The sequence below is a fragment of the Lolium perenne genome, chromosome 3 (genome assembly GCF_019359855.2).
Source record: "Lolium perenne isolate Kyuss_39 chromosome 3, Kyuss_2.0, whole genome shotgun sequence".
Lineage (NCBI taxonomy): Eukaryota > Viridiplantae > Streptophyta > Magnoliopsida > Poales > Poaceae > Lolium > Lolium perenne.
Window position 1 is genome coordinate 117,095,431 of NC_067246.2, and position 19,561 is coordinate 117,114,991.

The 19,561-nt window shown below is 42.1% G+C and overlaps 1 pseudogene; it reads right to left on the minus strand.

The window, feature by feature from the left end:
- Positions 1-14,632: 14,632 nt before the first annotated feature.
- On the minus strand, positions 14,633-15,807 carry LOC127339565 (uncharacterized; annotated as a pseudogene).
- Between the last annotated feature and the right edge of the window lie 3,754 nt (positions 15,808-19,561).

Genomic DNA, 19,561 nt, shown 5'->3' on the forward strand with positions numbered 1-19,561 from the left:
CCCTGGACTATGGGTCCATAGCAGTAGCTAGATGGTCGTCTTCTCCTAATTGTGCTTCATTGTCAGGGTCTTGTGAGCTGCCTAACATGATCAAGATCATCTATCTGTAATGCTACATGTTGTGTTTGTTGGGATCCGATGGATAGAGAATACTATGCTATGTTGATTATCTATCTATTATCTATGTGTTGTTTATGATCTTGCATGCTCTCCGTTATTAGTAGAGGCTCTGGCCAAGTTTTTGCAAGTAACTCCAAGAGGGAATATTTATGCTCGATAGTGGGTTCATGCCTCCATTAAATCTAGGACAGTGACAGAAAGTTCTAAGGTTGTGGATGTGCTGTTGCCACTAGGGACAAAACATCGATGCTATGTCTAAGGATGTAGTTGTTGATTACATTACGCACCATACTTAATGCAATTGTCTGTTGTTTGCAAATTAATACTGGAAGGGGTTCGGATGATAACCTGAACATGGACTTTTTAGGCATAGATGCATGCTGGATAGCGGTCTATGTACTTTCTCGTAATGCCCAATTAAATCTCACAATACTCATCATATCATGTATGTGCATGGTCATGCCCTCTTTATTTGTCAATTGACCAACTGTAATTTGTTCACCCAACATGCTTATTCTTATCGGAGAGACGCCTCTAGTGAACTGTGGACCCTGGTCCATTCTTAACATCGAATACAATCTACTGCAATACTTGTTCTACTGTTTTCTGCAAACAATCATCATCCACACTATACATCTAATCCTTTGTTACAGCAAGCCGGTGAGATTGACAACCTCACTGTTACGTTGGGACAAAGTACTTTGGTTGTGTTGTGCAGGTTCCACGTTGGCGCCGGAATCCCTGGTGTTGCGCCGCACTACACTTTGCCGCCATCAACCTTCAACGTGCTTCTTGGCTCCAACTGGTTCGATAAACCTTGGTTTCTTACTGAGGGAAAACTTGTCGCTGTACGCATCACACCTTCCTCTTGGGGTTCCCAAAGGTCGCGTGCTGTACGCGTATCAAGACTGTTTTCTGGCGCCGTTGCCGGGGAGATCAAGACACGCTGCAAGGGGAGTCTCCACTTCCAATCTCTTTACTTTGTTTTTATCTTGCTTTACTTTTATTTACAACTTTGTTTGCTGCACTAAAACAAAACACAAAAAAATTAGTTGCTAGTTTTACATTATTTACTATCTTGTTTGCATTCTCCATATTAAAAACACAAAAATTAGTTACTTGCATCTACTTTACTTATTTCATCATGTTTCCTCCTAATTTTACTGTAAAAGATATACATGCGGGACAAGGGTCTATAATTGGTAGAGATAATATAGAAGAATTTTTCACCCATGTTAGTATGGAAGAAGATCTTAAAGATATACCCCTGGCAAAAGCTGTCCCTACTTATGAAGATGCCTCTGTTTGTTTGGTACGCATGATGGAAGCTAGATTTATTAGTCTCAACCCCATGATACAACACATGTTTCTTACACTTTCTTATATGGAGAGGGGAGAGAAGAGAGATTTTGTTTTAAAAGTCCTAGTGCGAGAATTTGAGGATATAGCCAAAGAAGCTAGAAAAGTTTTTATTAAGCATAAGAGGCTTGGTATGTTCACCGATTTTAAAAGAACACTTGAAAAGATGGATATGGATAGAATTAAGTACACTAATAATGTTAATGATGGTGGGGAGATTAAAGCACCAATACCTTGTAAGCTCCTAGCAATGCATGAAGCTCTAGATGATAATTATGCTTGGCTTGTTCCTGAAAATTTGTTTGATGAGAGTAGCAAGCCCAAGACTAATGAAAAGGGAGCCTCTGAAACTTATGTATCCAACATACAATGCATGGTTGAGAAAACTCCAAACCCCGCTTTAGATGCATCATCTCTTGATAATACTTGATATACACTTTCTGCGCCTAGCTGAAAGGCGTTAAAGAAAAACACTTATGGGAGACAACCCATGATTTTACTACTGCACTTTTATTTTATATTTGAGTCCTGGAAGTTGTTACTACTGTAGCAACCTCTCCTTATCTTAGTTTTGTTGCATTGTTGTGCCAAGTAAAGTCTTTGATAGTAAGGTTCATACTAGATTTGGATTACTGCATAGAAACAGATTTCTTGCTGTCACGAATCTGGGCCTAATTCTCTGTAGGTAACTCAGAAAATTATGCCAATTTACGTGAGTGATCCTCAGATATGTACGCAACTTTCATTCAATTTGAGCATTTTCATTTGAGCAAGTCTGGTGCCTCTTAGAAATTCGTCTTTACGGACTGTTCTGTTTTGACAGATTCTGCCTTTTATTTCGCATTGCATGTTTTGCTATGCTTGATGGATTTTTCGATTCCATTAACTTTCAGTACCTTTGTGCAATGTCCAGAAGTGTTAAGAATGATTATGTCACCTCTTAACATGTGAATTTTTATTATGCACTAACCCTCTAAAGAGTTGTTTTGAGTTTGGTGTGGAGGAAGTTTTCAAGGATCAAGAGATGGAGATGATACAATATGATCAAGGAGAGTGAAAGCTCTAAGCTTGGGGATGCCCCGGTGGTTCACCCCTGCATATTTCAAGAAGACCCAAGCGTCTAAGCTTGGGGATGCCCAAGGCATCCCCTTCTTCATCGACAACATTATCAGGTTCCTCTAGTAAAACTATATTTTTATTCCATCACATCTTATGTACTTTGCTTGGAGCGTCGGTTTGTTTTTGCTTTTGTTTTGTTTGAATAAAATGGATCCTAGCATTCATTGTGTGGGAGAGATACACGCTCCGCTGTTGCATATGGACAAATATGTCCTTAGGCTTTACTCATAGTATTCATGGCGAAGGTTGAATCTTCTTCGTTAAATTGTTATATGGTTGGAAACGGGAAATGCTACATGTAGTAATTGGTAAAATGTCTTGGATAATGTGATACTTGGCAATTGTTGTGCTCATGTTTAAGCTCTTGCATCATATACTTTGCACCTATTAATGAAGAAATACATAGAGCTTGCTAAAATTTGGTTTGCATAATTGGTCTCTCTAAGGTCTAGATAATTTCTAGTAAAGAGTTTGAACAACAAGAAAGACGGTGTAGAGTCTTATAATGTTTACAATATGTCTTTTATGTGAGTTTTTCTGTACCGCTTCATACTTGTGTTTGTTTCAAATAACCTTGCTAGCCTAAACCTTGTATCGAGAGGGAATACTTCTCATGCATCCAAAATCCTTGAGCCAACCACTATGCCATTTGTGTCCACCATACCTACCTACTACATGGTATTTCTCTGCCATTCCAAAGTAAATTGCTTGAGTGCTACCTTTAAACAATTCAAAATTTATTACCTCTGATTTGTGTCAATGTCTTATAGCTCATGAGGAAGTATGTAGTGTTTATCTTTCATTCTTGTTGGGCAACTTTCACCAATGGACTAGTGGCTTCATCCGCTTATCCAATAATTTTGCAAAAAGAGCTGGCAATGGGATTCCCAGTCCAAATTAATTAACAAAAAAAATAGACACTCCTACATGGTATGTGATTGTTGGACGGCACCCGAAGGATTCGGTTAGCCATGGCTTGAGAAAGCAAATGTGGGGAGGAGTGTCATCATAATAAAACTAAAATAAAAATGCACTCATTCATGGTATGAGATTGTTGGCAGGCACCCGAGGATTCGGTTAGCCATGGTTTGTGAAAGAAAGGTTGGAAGGAGTGCCACCCAAAAATAAAATAAAATGGGAGCCGCTCTTTGAAGGTTTGTCTGGCAAGGGGTTTAGAGTACCCGCTACCATTCGTTGACAACAACAAACACCTCTCAAAATTTTACTTTTATGCTCTCTATATGTTTTCAAAACCAAAGCTCTAGCACAAATATAGCAATCAATGCTTCCCTCTGCGAAGGGCCTTTCTTCTACTTTTATGTTGAGTCAGTTCACCTATTTCTCTCCATCTCAAGAAGCAAACACTTGTGTGAACTGTGCATTGATTCCTACATACTTGCATATTGCACTTGTTATATTACTTTACATTGACAATATCCATGAGATATACATGTTACAAGTTGAAAGCAACCGCTGAAACTTAATCTTCCTTTGTGTTGCTTCGATACCTATACTTTGAATTATTGCTTTATGAGTTAACTCTTATGCAAGACTTATTGATGCTTGTCTTGAAAGTACTATTCATGAAAAGTCTTTGCTATATGATTCATTTGTTTACTCATGTCATTTACATTGCTTTGATCGCTGCATTCATTATATGTGCTTTACAATAGTATGATCAAGGTTATGATGGCATGTCACTCCAGAAATTAGCTTTGTTATCGTTTACCTGCTCGGGACGAGCAGGAACTAAGCTTGGGGATGCTGATACGTCTCCGACGTATCGATAATTTCTTATGTTCCATGCCACATTATTGATGATATCTACATGTTTTATGCATACTTTATGTCATATTTATGCATTTTCCGGCACTAACCTATTAACAAGATGCCGAAGAGCCAGTTGCTGTTTTCTGCTGTTTTTGGTTTCAGAAATCCTAGTAAGGAAATATTCTCGGAATTGGACGAAATCAACGCCCAGGGGCCTATTTTCACACGAAGCTTCCAGAAGTCCGAGGGAGAGACAAAGTGGGGCCATGGGGTGCCGCCACACTAGGGCGGCGCGACCCAGGGGGGGCCAGCGCGGCCCTAGCGTGTGGGGCCCCCGTGACGCCTCCTGACCTGCCCTTCACCTACTTAAGGTCTTCGTCGCGAAACCCCCAATACCGAGAGCCACGATACGGAAAACCTTCCAGAGACGCCGCCGCCGCCAATCCCATCTCGGGGGATTCAGGAGATCGCCTCCGGCACCCTGCCGGAGAGGGGAATCATCTCCCGGAGGACTCTTCACCACCATGGTCGCCTCCTGAGTGATGAGTGAGTAGTTCATCCCTGGACTAAGGGTCCATAGCAGTAGCTAGATGGTCATCTTCTCCTAATTGTGCTTCATTGTCAGGGTCTTGTGAGCTGCCTAACATGATCAAGATCATCTATCTGTAATGCTACATGTTGTATTTGTTGGGATCCGATGGATAGAGAATACTACGCTATGTTGATTATCAATCTATTATCTATGTGTTGTTTATGATCTTGCATGCTCTCCGTTATTAGTAGAGGCTCTGTTCAAGTTTTTGCTAGTAACTCCAAGAGGGAGTATTTATGCTCGATAGTGGGTTCATGCCTCCATTAAATCTGGGACAGTGATAGAAAGTTCTAAGGTTGTGGATGTGCTGTTGCCACTAGGGATAAAACATCGATGCTATGTCTAAGGATGTAGTTGTTGATTACATTACGCACCATACTTAATGCAATTGTCTGTTGTTTGCAACTTAATACTGGAAGGGGTTCAGATGATAACCTGAACGTGGACTTTTTAGGCATAGATGCATGCTGGATAGCGGTCTATGTACTTTGTCGTAATGCCCAATTAAATCTCACAATACTCATCATATCATGTATGTGCATGGTCATGCCCTCTTTATTTGTCAATTGCCCAACTGTAATTTGTTCACCCAACATGCTTATTCTTATCGTAGAGACGCCTCTAGTGAACTGTGGACCCCGGTCCATTCTTAACATCGAATACAATCTACTGCAATACTTGTTCTACTGTTTTCTGCAAACAATCATCATCCACACTATACATCTAATCCTTTGTTACAGCAAGCTGGTGAGATTGACAACCTCACTGTTACGTTGGGACAAAGTACTTTGGTTGTGTTGTGCAGGTTCCACATTGGCGATGGAATCCCTGGTGTTGCGCCGCACTACACTTCGCCGCCATCAACCTTCAACGTGCTTCTTGGCTCCTACTGGTTCGATAAACCTTGGTTTCTTACTGAGGGAAAACTTGCCACTGTATGCATCACAACTTCCTCTTGGGGTTCCCAACGGTTGCGTGTTGTACGCGTATCAGTATCTCTATACCTTGTTCAACCTCGTCTCATGACAAGTACTCTTTAATCGTACCGTGGTATGTGGTCTCTTATGAACCATTCATATGCTTGCAAGCTATTAGACGACATTCCACCGAGAGGGCCCAGAGTATATCTATCCGTCATCGGGATGGACAAATCCCACTGTTGATCCATATGCCTCAACTCATACTTTCCGGATACTTAATCCCACCTTTATAACCACCCATTTACGCAGTGGCGTTTGATGTAATCAAAGTACCTTTTCGGTATAAGTGATTTACATGATCTCATGGTCGAAAGGACTAGGTAACTATGTATCGAAAGCTTATAGCAAATAACTTAATGATGAGATCTTATGCTACGCTTAATTGGGTGTGTCCATTACATCATTCATATAATGACATAACCTTGTTATTAATAACATCCAATGTTCATGATCACGAAACCATGATCATCTATTAATCAACAAGCTAGTTATACAAGAGGCTTACTAGGGACTCCTTGTTGTTCACATAACACGCATGTATCAATGTTTCGGTTAATACAATTATAGCATGGTATGTAAACATTATCATAAACTCAAAGATATATTATAATAACCATTTTATTATTGCCTCTTGGGCATATCTCCAACAGTCTCCCACTTGCACTAGAGTCAATAAACTAGTTTACATTTGCAAAGATATAACACCTTGGCCTTCCGGTGCTTTATCATGTATTGCTCACGGGAGAGGTTTTAGTCAACGGATCTGACATGCCCAGAAACGTATGTATTTTGCAATTCATTTGCGTCTCAACGCATCACTCATTTTCCGAATGAGTCGGCATTATTCTTATATGTTCAGTCCTCTGGTGGAACCTTAATTCCGCGGTCTGAAATATGTCACTAATATTGTCATACACAATATAGCTTCAAAGTTCTGACACTATCGGAACTACACCAAGTTCTCCAAGAACTCTTCGACTTAAACATCCTCAGTCATTGTCAAAACAATGACATACTATGCCTTTGTTTGTAGAATCCGTCACAATATTTAGAACTCTTCTAAATCTAGCATTGTGCTACCTTTTAAACAACACTTAGCCTAATTGCGATTTGAATTTCATTTTTATATGTGACCAAACAAATATCGGTGCAACACCTTACAGCGATTTGTTTGTCATTACCCCATATAAAACTATATATGTATCCTTGGTTCTTCTAAAGCACACAGGGATATTCTTACTGTTTGTCCAATGATCATCACATGAATCATTCTGGTATATGCTCCTAACCTTTTAGAGCATAGGACATCTGATTTTGTACATATTATTCGTGAATTAAAATCACTCATGTGTTTATACTCATTGAGTGTCAGATACACTCAAGTCTTGTTAAACGTTCACATGACAAGAACATTTTCTTATTATTTCTATATTGAACTACTTCAATATTCATTCTATGTACTTTTACTTAAACTTATTATGTGTTTCAATCTATCTTCATAGATCTTGACACTAAATTTGTTTCAGTCCATATCCTTTCATTGAAATTAATTCTCAATGAAGCCTTTTTAATCAAGTATATAATTACATCATTTATAACTAACTATATGTCATCTACATAAAGTATTATAAATATGTCTCAGCGCTCCCACTTAATTTCTTGCAAATGCAAGCATCTTCATCGTTTCTGATGAAATCAAAAACTCTTTGACTATTTCATCTGGTGAAGATTCCAACTCCGCGATACTTCACTTCATCCAATTGAAGTTCGTATACCTATCTAGTATTCCACGGACTAGCAAAAACTATTGGTTGTATCTTGTATACACCTTTAATACACACTTTTGTTAAGTAATGTATTTTGCCATCCTACTAGCGTATCTCATAAAAGAAATATGTAGTGATTACTAGAATAATCCACATAGACTATAAGCATTGCTACGGAAGATCTAATCTTATCGTAGTCAACTCTTTGAACTTTGTCGTAAATAACTTTTCGACAAGTTGAGCTTCTTCAAGGATATTTCATCCAAGTCCATCAATTTTATAGATCCATTTACTTTCAAAAAGTATTCATCTATCTTGGATTTTATGGCGTATAGCCATTTTAACGGAGTCAGGGCCCATCATAACTTCTTTTGTTTGTAGTTGGTTTATCATTGTTCAAAATTAATCCTTTGTCCACAAATCATTTATTTGATCACAAAGTAAACCGTATCTACAAGGTTCAATATGTACTTCGATCTCCATGGCTATAATACTTTGTAGTCATGGGAGCCATGATCGTCGTGGCCACTTCCGGAACCAATTTCCGATGCTGCGCCACTCTGATCATTATGCTCAGGTTCATAAACCTTATCAAGTTCTATTGTCCTCCGACTCAAATACTTCGCTAGAAAACAATTTCTTGGAAATGAGTGATACGTCTCTGACGTATCGATAATTTCTTATGTTCCATGCCACATTATTGATGATATCTACATGTTTTATGCATACTTTATGTCATATTTATGCGTTTTCCGGAACTAACCTATTGACGAGATGCCGAAGTGCCAGTTCCTATTTTCTGCTATTTTTGGTTTCAGAAATCCTAGTAAGGAAATATTCTCGGAATCGGACGAAATCAACGCCCAACATCTTAGAATCCCCGGGAGCTTCTAGAACACTCGAGAGTCGCCAGAGAGGACCCACAGGGGGCCCACACATGGGGCTGGCGCGGCCCAGGCCCTGGCCGCGCCGCCCTATTGTCTGGTGGCCCCAGACCCCTTCTGACGCCGCCTCTTCGCCTATAAGAAGCCCCTCGACCTAAAACCTCGATACGGAAAAGCCACGGTATGAGAAACCTTCCAGAGCCGCCGCCATCGCGAAGCCAAGATCTGGGGGACAGGAGTCTCTGTTCCGGCGCGCCGCCGGGACGGGGAAGTGCCCCCAGAAGGCTTCTCCATCGACACTGCTGCCATCTCCACCGTCATCTTCATCACCGCTGCTGTCTCCCATGAGGAGGGAGTAGTTCTCCATCGAGGCTAAGGGCTGTACCGGTAGCTATGTGGTTAATCTCTCTCCTATGTACTTCAATACAATGATCTCATGAGCTGCCTTACATGATTGAGATTCATATGAGTTTTGTATCACAATTCATCTATGTGCTACTCTAGTGATGTTATTAAAGTAGTCTATTCCTCCTCCATGATGTAATGTTGGCAGTGTGTGCATCATGAAGTACTTGGTTTATGCTATGATTGTGATCTCTTGTAGATTATGAAGTTAACTATTACTATGATGGTATTGATGTGATCTATTCCTCCTTTCATAGTGTGATGGTCACAGTGTGCATGCTATGTTAGTACTTGGTTTAGTTATGTTGATCTATCTTGCACTCTAAGGTTATTTAAATATGAATATCGAATATTGTGGAGCTTGTTAACTCCGGCATTGAGGGTTCTTGTAGCCCTACGCAATTAGTGGTGTTCATCATCCAACAAGAGAGTGTAGAGTCTAGCATCTATTTATTTATTCTGTTATGTGATCAATGTTGAGAGTGTCCACTAGTGAAAGTATGATCCCTAGGCCTTGTTCCTAAATACTGCTATCGCTGCTTGTTTACTGTTTTACTGCATCTGTACTGTCTGCAATATCACCACCATCAACTACACGCCAGTCCTGGATAGCAAAGCACTTTTCTGGTGCCGTTGCTACTGCTCATACTTATTCATACCACCTGTATTTCACTATCTCTTCGCCGAACTAGTGCACCTATTAGGTGTGTTGGGGACACAAGAGACTTCTTGCTTTGTGGTTGCAGGGTTGCATGAGAGGGATATCTTTGACCTCTTCCTCCCTGAGATCGATAAACCTTGGGTGATCCACTTAAGGGAAACTTGCTGCTGTTCTACAAACCTCTGCTCTTGGAGGCCCAACACTGTCTATAAGAATAGAAGCTCCCATAGACATCAAGCAATTTTCTGGCGCCGTTGCCGGGGAGGAAAGGTAAAAGGCACTCATACTCCGGTTCCAGGTAACTAAGTACTTTTCTGGCGCCATTGTGTGAGTGTTCGAAGCTATTTCCTTTAGATCCTGCAATTGCATCTTTTTGTTTCTTGTTTACACTAGTTAGGCATAATGGACAACAATGAGCTTCTTATTCTATTTCCTGATTTAAGACATGGATGGTTTGATCCGAAAATTAAAAAACCCATGGAACATATTAGTATGAACACTTTGAACACCATTGTTGCTAATGATATGGAAAATTCTAAGCTTGGGGAAGCTGGTTTTGATGAAAATGATCTCTTTAGCCCTCCGGGTATTGAGGAGAAAGTTTATGTTGATTATGATATGCCTCCCATATATGATGATTATAATGATAGTGGTCTTTTGGTGCCACCTACTATGGAGAGTAAATTTTATTGTGATTATACTATGCCTCCTACACTTGATGAGAATAATAATGATAGCTACTTTGTTGAATTTGCTCCCACTACAATTAATAAAATTGACTATGCTTATGTGGAGAGTAATAATATTATGCATGGGACTCATGATAAGAATGCTTTATGCGATAGTTATATTGTTGAGTTTTCTCATGTTGCTACTGAAAGTTATTATGAGAGAGGAAAATATGGTTGTAGAAATTTTAATGTTACTAAAATGCCTCTCTATGTGCTGAAATTTTTGAAGCTACACTTGTTTTATCTTCATATGCTTGTTACTTTGCTCTTCATGAACTTGTTTATTTACAAGATTCCTTTTCATAGGAAGCATGTTAGACTTAAATGTGTTTTGAATTTGCCTCTTGATGCTCTCTGTTGCTTCAAATACTATTTCTTGCGAGTGCATCATTAAAACTACCGAGCCCATCTTTTTTTTGATAAAGGATGCTTTATTACTTCAAGAAGCAATTACATCCAGCCTCTGCATAACCAGGATGCACACAACCGTTTGTTGTCTCAAGTGACCAAAGTTACATAAAACAAAAATAGGCGAAATACATATCGGAATGATGAATCATATAACGCCTAAGAGCTAGGTGGAGCTTCTATCCGTAGACTATGCAGCCACCCATGTAGGGAAAAAGTACCCCTCGCCGTATCCTCCAACCGTGTACAGACCTCCATAAACAGGTCTCGGTTCTCCACCCGCTGAAGAGGTAACCACGAACGGAGAATACCTGTGCATCTGTAGATAACCTGCAACAAAGAGCAATTTTTGTCATTAAAGATCTTGTCATTTCTACATAGCCAGAGCGCCCAGATAACTGCTAGCGCCCCATCCTAAGAAGCATTTTAAACCTTGAGTTGATACCATGAAGCCAATTGCCAAACACATTAGCGACACTAGTCGGAGGATACAAGGTAGACGCTACTTGGATGACTGACCATATAGATCTATGGCGGCACTGGAAGAATAAATGATTGATGGTTTCATCATGATGACAAAAGACACATCGTGTACTTCCGTGCCAATTCCGCTTAACAAGATTGTCTTTGGTGAGAATAACCCCTCGACGAAGATACCATCCAAAATTTTTAATTTTTAATGGTATCTTCATCTTCCAAATTTTCTTATTATTATCAACTGGTAAATCAGAAAGCAGCATCGCATTGTAGAAAGATTTTACAGAAAAGGAACCATCTACGTGGAGGTTCCATCGAAATTCATCTGGCTCTGGCGATAACTGAATATCTCCAAGCCGCAGAATTAGGTTGTTCCATGCCACGAGCCTTTGTCCTAGTAAAACCCGTCTGAACGTCACATTCGGGGGTGAGGTAGCCATTACAGTTGCAATGGTATCACCTTGGCGACGCGCAATTCTATACAAAGCGGGATACTGTTCACATAGGGGTGCATTGCCGAGCCAAGCATCTTCCCAGAACCGTATCTGTGCTCCATTCTTAATGGAGAAAGTCCCATGTCGAAAAAAGACATTTTTTGTAGTCATAAGACCAGCCCAGAAGTGTGAATCCCCAGGTTTCCAAACCACTTGAGATAATGTCTTCGAGCCGATATACTTTCTCTGAAGTATAGTTTGCCAAATCCCATCCTCAGTAAGTAGCTTAAAAAGCCATTTACCCAGTAGCGCTGAGTTCTTGACCTCCAGGTCATGAACTCCAAGCCCTCCTTGATCTTTGGGACTACAAACTATACTCCATTTAACCAGTCGATATTTCTTTTTCTCGTTGTCCCCTTGCCAAAAGAATCTGGATCGATAATAATCGAGTTTGTGCAGAATTCCTTTGGGTAAGATGAAGAATGATAACATATACAGTACCATATTAGTTAGTACTGAATTAATGAGTACCAATCTTCCACCCAGGGACAACAGTTTACCTTTCCAACTACTGAGGCGTTTTTGTAATCTTTCTTCCACTGATTTCCATTCCGCAATTGTCAGTCTCCAATAGTGAATCGGAATACCCAAATAGCGAATCGGAAATTGGCCTTGCCCGCAACCAAATAACTCTGTATACAGAGCTACATCGTCTTGGGCATCACCGAAGTAGAACAATTCACTTTTATGGAAGTTAATTTTCAATCCCGATAATTGCTCAAAAGCTGCTAAAATTAATTTCAGATTTCGAGCTTTTTCAAGATCATGATCCATAAAAAGAATTGTGTCATCGGCGTATTGAAGGATAGATAAGCCACCATCAACTAGATGTGGAATCACCCCTTCAATTTGACCATCAGACTTGGCCCGCTCTATGAGTACCGCCAACATATCCGCTACGATGTTAAGCAACATCGGAGATAACGGATCCCCTTGGCGTAACCCTTTTCGCGTTTGGAAGTAGTGTCCGGTGTCATCATTGACCCGTATAGCCACACTACCACCATACACGAAATCATTAATTAGAGCTCGCCACTCAGGCGAAAAGCCTTTCATCCTGAGTGTCTGTTGAAGGAAAGACCATTTAACTTTATCATACGCCTTCTCTAAATCAAGCTTTAAAATAACCCCATTTAATTTCTTAGAATGCATCTCATGTACCGTCTCATGCAAAACCGCCACTCCATCAAGGATATTCCGTCCTTGCATAAAGGCTGTTTGCGATGGTAAAACCACATGATCCGCAACCGTATTAAGTCTAATGGTGGCCACTTTAGTGAAAATCTTGAAACTTACATTTAATAGGCAAATGGGTCTATATTGTTGGATCCTTTCTGCCTCATTAATTTTCGGTAACAAGATAACTTCACCAAAATTTAGACGAAATAATTCTAGTTGTCCAATGTGCAAATCACTGAACAAATCTAGAAGGTCCGATTTAATAGTATCCCAGAAGGTTTCATAAAACTCTGCTGGAAAACCATCTGGACCCGGTGCTTTGTTGCATTCCATTTGGAAAACTGCCTTCTTAACCTCTTCCTCAGTATAAGGTGCGGTTAGCAAGCCGTTTTCTTCCAAAGAAACTTGGGGTATATCATCCGTTAAGTCCTCGTTAAGAGTAAAATTACTTTCCTCTGGAGGACCAAACAGACCCTTATAATAGTTAGTAATGTAAGACTTGAGTTGCTCATGGCCTTCAATCAACCCTTCATCTTGAAGAAGAGAATGAATACGTTTTTTCTGGTGTCTCCCATTGGCTAAGCCATGGAAATACCTCGTATTTGAGTCTCCTTCCAAGATGAATTGAGCCTTGGATCTTTGATACCATTTGAGTTCCTCTTCGCGGAGAAGACCGGCCATCTGTTCATTGGATTGATTTTTAAGTTCAATCTCATGTGTAGACAGTGGTCTAATCTCCGCAACAGCCTCAAGCTCATCAATCACATTTGATAAGCGAGTCTTTTTTTTTTAAGAATACCAGCCGTATGGGCAGCCCAACCAGAGAGATGTTTGCGCATAGACCGCATTTTATTATTCCATCTCAAGATAGGTGTACTTCCCCCGACTGGTCTTTCCCAAACCCTTTTAACCATATCATGAAATCCCTCTCGATATATCCAGCCAAGTTCAAATTTGAACGGCCGTTTACAAACTGGTCTGGGATTCCCAGTGGTTAGAAGGATGGGAGCGTGGTCAGACAGTTTTTCAATACGTTCTAGTGCACGGACTGACACCATAGGATATTTACTTTCCCATTCGGTATCCATCAACACGCAATCTAGTTTCTCGTATGTGGGCTCCGGCAAGCTGTTTGCCCAAGTAAACTGCCGACCAGTCATAAACACCTCTCTTAAATCCAGGCTATCGATGACAGCGTTGAACAAGAAAGGCCAATGACCATCAAAGAGGCCTTTACTTTTCTCACGAGGGAACCTCAACAAATTAAAATCACCTCTGATTAAAATCGGATAAGGATTATCCTTTGTAAGGTTTACCAACTCACGTAAAAAGTCAGCCTTAAACACTTCCTGGGCGGCACCATACACAGCGACCAGACTCCATATGAAACCGTCTGCTTTATTCTGAATGTCGAGTTTAATGTGATACTCTCCATCAGAACTAGCCAAAACGGTCATGGTGTCTGTACGGACGCCGAGTAAAATGCCCCCAGACCTACCACGGGGCGGGCGAGAAAACCACTAAAAGTTAATCCCGCCTGACAAACGGTCGAGAAAACTTTGAGAGAAATTCCGCCTACCCGTCTCCGAAATAGCAAGAAAATCTAAATCATAATCTCTACAACCATCAGCAATGTGGGAATGCTTAGCCAAGTCACGAAGACCTCTGCTATTCCGGAACATGCCATTCATCGAGAAACTATTTTAGATTTAGAGTTCTTACCATACCTGCGAGATTTCTTTCCAGCCGATGATCGAGAACCACGTTCGGACGCTTGTAAATCAGAACTAAGCTCCGCGTGTTCTAAATCAACTTCTGAAATGTTGCCAATTATAGCCGAGAGAATTTGACCATCTAGGATGTCATCATCATCATCATCGTCTATAACTGTCGTTTCAGGCCCAGTGGAGACATTCGGCGCAACCGTTAGATGGTCAAGCTCCGTTTGTCTCAACACATTAGCCGAAACAGAAATCTCATCAGGCAGAAAACCCAAGGAAACCCCTAGGCTAATCAAATTAGAAGAATGTTTTGGCTCTTCACTGATCGATGCCTGCTTAATCTCCTCCTCTGGTGCTGGTTCCTCATCATCCAGCTCCCAGCTGAGATCCTCCTCCTCCTCCTGCGCGATGACCCGCTTCACGAGCTTGGCCCTGGCGTCCTCCTGCTGCTTGAGCCTGTGGACGCGGTAGAAGTACCTCGCCCAGAACAGCTCGGCGTCCACAGCGTCGGGCACGAGCCGGTCCAGCATGCCCTCCACGGCGTCGCTCTCGTAGCAGAGCGCCTCGATCTCCTCCTGCCGCTCATCGACGCTGAACCCGGCCTCCCTCCTCCAGGCCGCGAAGTCCTCGGCGTCGTCGGGATCGGCGGCGAAGGTGGCCGGATCCGACTGGAGCGCGCGCAGCTGCGCCTCGAAGCGGCTGTAGTAGCGGAGGTGGCCCGACGCGGAGCTGGGGTCGGATTCGGCGTCCACGGACGGGGGGGAGGCGGAGGCGGCGGCGGCGGCCTGGGCGAGGGCGTCCTTGCCCTGGGCGAGGGCGTCCTTGCCCTGGGCGACGATGTCGGCGAGCCCATCGAGCGCCTGCGCGGAGGACGGGAGGTCCCGCGCCGCCGGGCCGCGGCCTCGCGGAAGGCATCCGTCTCGCGGCGCAGGCCCGTGCTGAACTCGGCGAGGTCGCGGCGGTAGGTCTCCAGCACGTTCTCCGACTGCGAGGTGAGCGTCTTGAGCAGCCCGCCGAAGCCCCAGCCGCCGGCGTCGGCGGCGGTGGGAGGGGACAGGGCGGATCCCGTGGTGTTCGGCTCCGGCGGCGGCGAGGCGGGGACGGGCGCCGCGAGCGAGTTAGGTTCGCTAGATGAATACATGTGTGTACACTCATTACTTCTTAATGGCTATAAAGAAAGAACTTCTTGGGAGATAACCCATGTGTTTATTTTGCTACAGTACTTTTGTTTTTGTCTTGGAAGTTGTTACTACTGTAGCAACCTCTCCTTATCTTTGTTTTATTGCATTGTTGTGCCAAGTAAATTCTTTGATAGTAAGGTTCATACTAGATTTGGATTACTGCGCAGAAACAGATTTCTTGCTGTCACGAATCTGGGCCTAATTCTCTGTAGGTAACTCAGAAAATTATGCCAATTTACATGAGTGATCCTCAGATATGTATGCAACTTTCATTCAATTTGAGCATTTTCATTTGAGCAAGTCTGGTGCCTCAATAAAATTCGTCTTTACGGACTGTTCTGTTTTGACAGATTCTGCCTTTTATTTCGCATTGCCTCTTTTCCTATGTGGGATGGATTTCTTTGTTCCATTAACTTCCAGTAGCTTTAAGCAATGTCTAGAAGTGTTAATAATGAATGAGTCACCTCTGAACATGTGAGTTTTTGATTATGCACTAACCCTCTAATGAGTTTGTTTCGAGTTTGGTGTGGAGGAAGTTTTCAAGGGTCAAGAGAGGAGGATGATACAATGTGATCAAGAAGAGTGAAAGCTCTAAGCTTGGGGATGCCCCGGTGGTTCATCCCTGCATATTTCAAGAAGACTCAAGCATCTAAGCTTGGGGATGCCCAAGGCATCCCCTTCTTCATCGACAAATTATCAGGTTCCTTCTCTTGAAACTATATTTTTATTCGGTCACATCTTATGTACTTTACTTGGAGCGTCTGTATGTTTCTTGTTTTTGTTTTGTTTGAATAAATGCTTGTGTGGGAGAGAGACACTCTCCGCTGGTTCGTATGAACACATGTGTTCTTAGCTTTTAATTTTCATGGCGAAGGTTGAAACTGCTTCGTTAATTGTTATATGGTTGGAAACGGAACATGCTACATGTAGTAATTGGTATGATACTTGGCAATTGTTGTGCTCATGTTTAAGCTCTTGCATCATATACTTTGCACCTATTAATGAAGAAATACATAGAGCTTGCTAAAATTTGGTTTGCATAATTGGTCTCTCTAAGGTCTAGATAATTCCTAGCAAGAGTTTGAACAATAGGGAAGACGGTGTAGAGTCTTATAATGTTTACAATATGTCTTTTATGTGAGTTTTGCTGCGCCGGTTCATCCTTGTGTTTGTTTCAAATAACCCTGCTAGCCTAAAACTTTTATCGAGAGGGAATACTTCTCATGCATCCAAAATACTTGAGCCAACCACTATGCCATTTGTGTCCACCATACCTACCTACTACATGGTATTTCTCCGCCATTCCAAAGTAAATTGCTTGAGTGCTACCTTTAAAATTTCTATCCTCTACCTTTGCAATATATAGCTCATGGGACAAATAGCCTAAAAAACTATTGTGGTATTGAATATGTACTTATGCACTTTATCTCTTATTAAGTTGCTTGTTGAGCGATAACCATGTTTCTGGGGACGCCATCAACTACTCTTTGTTGAATATCATGTGAGTTGCTATGCATGTCCGTCTTGTCTGAAGTAAGGGAGATTTACCGCTAGAATGGTTAGAGCATGCATAATGTTAGAGAAGAACATTGGGCCGCTAAATAAAGCCATGATCCATGGTGGAAGTTTCAGTTTTGGACAAATATCCTCAATCTCATATGAGAAAATTAATAATTGTTGAATGCTTATGCATAAAAGAGGAGTCCATTATCTGTTGTCTATGTTGTCCCGGTATGGATGTCTAAGTTGAGAATAATCAATAGCGAGGAATCCAATGCGAGCTTTCTCCTTAGACCTTTGTACAGGCGGCATAGAGGTACCCCTTTGTGACACTTGGTTAAAACATATGCATTGCGATGATAATCCAGGTAATCCGAGCTAATTAGGACAAGGTGCGGGCACTATTAGTATACTATGCATGAGGCTTGCAACCTGTAGGATATAATTTACATGATGCATATGCTTTATTACTACTGTTGACAAAATTGTTTCTTGTTTTCAAAACCAAAGCTCTAGCACAAATATAGCAATCGATGCTTCCCTCTGCGAAGGGCCTTTCTTTTACTTTTATTGTTGAGTCAGTTCACCTATTTCTCTCCACCTCAAGAAGCAAACACTTGTGTGAACTGTGCATTTATTCCTACATACTTGCATATTGCATTTGTTATATTACTCTATGTTGACAATATCCATGAGATATACATGTTACAAGTTGAAAGTGTTGACTGCCAAAACCCACCGGCGGGCAGCGACTTGTCAACACTGTAGAGCCGGGAAGAGCCTAGAGCTGCGGCTGGCTGAGACCCCTCCGAGCGACGGCCCGCAATGCTCTTCTGGTCACACGTCCGATGCGAAGTGCAAGGGCGTGCCACCTGACCTATACCTGGTCAGGAAGGTGATGGGGATGCCTCGCTTAGTTTCCTGCATGGCATACACGTAAACATTAAATACGAGCCTCGATCAGCTCTCAGGTTATCCTGTGAATCGGCTCAAAGAGCCGATCCACCCATGATTCGTACGGGGTGCACGAATATATGGTGATCCTGCTTGATCAAGATAAAGCTAATGAGATCTACAACGATTTAGGGTTTTCACCGCATAATCGGATCATCCTACTCCAGGTTGGGCCTCGCGGCCACGCACGGTGATCGTAAGCCGATCCTAAACAAGGCCTAAAAACCAACATGAAGTTGATCATCGGAACATCCTGTTTAGGACTTGCGAACGCCACCCTACGTGCCGCTGGATCCTCCCCCCCTTTGTAAGGCCTAACTATTGCAGATATTAAACTAATCCTTGTAGAACAAGGAGCAATCGTAACGGATCAGATCTACTAAACGATGATCAAGCGGGGTGCCGCCCCCACACCTGAGATAGGTGTGAGGGCGGCTAGACATGCAAGGGTTGCACTACGTAAGCATGTTATACGAAGAACTATGCTAACCCTAACACATCTATGATAACTACGTTGCTCGCCATCAAAGACGCTTCAGTACGAGCAACGCATGAACAACGTGGAGCTTGTGCTGCCTAGATCGCAAGATGCGATCTAGGCAGCATGTCGCTTACCTGGTAGAAACCCTCGAGACGAAGGAGTTGGCGATGGGCCGAGATTGGTTTGTTTGGGTTGAACGTGAGTTGTTGTTTATTCCATAAACCCTAGATACATATTTATAGTCCAAGGGACTTTCTAATTCAGGCGTGCACCTAACCGTGCACGGGTAAAACTCTAACTATTAATCTAAGATGCGATCTACTATATTACAGATACATGGGCAATTCAGCCCAACTTCGTGTATAAGGCCAATTCTTGTTCTTCCTTCCATGTATATCTTCAAGTCTATCTCAATCGTGGCCCACCTCTGACTCGGTCAAATTCTGGTGATAACACATGCCCCCCTGGTTTTGGAATTGGTAATTCCAAAATCACTCTGTTTTCCTTTGTCGGGTCATGTCGTGGCAGAACCGTTGCAGTACCCTTCATCATGATGCCCTGCCTTCTCAACTTCTCCGCGTGATCTGGCAGTTTTTTTTTTCTTTAGGCACCACTTCCTCGGAAACTGCTGTGGCATTGAATTTCCACTATATCCCCTTTTATTTAACTGCCACGAACAGTTCTCCTCTGCATCTCCTTCGCATTAGCACCCCAAAAGCCCTCCTGCCACCATGTCTTCTTCCTCCTCTGCTCCATCGGATCCTTCCAGCCAGTCCTCC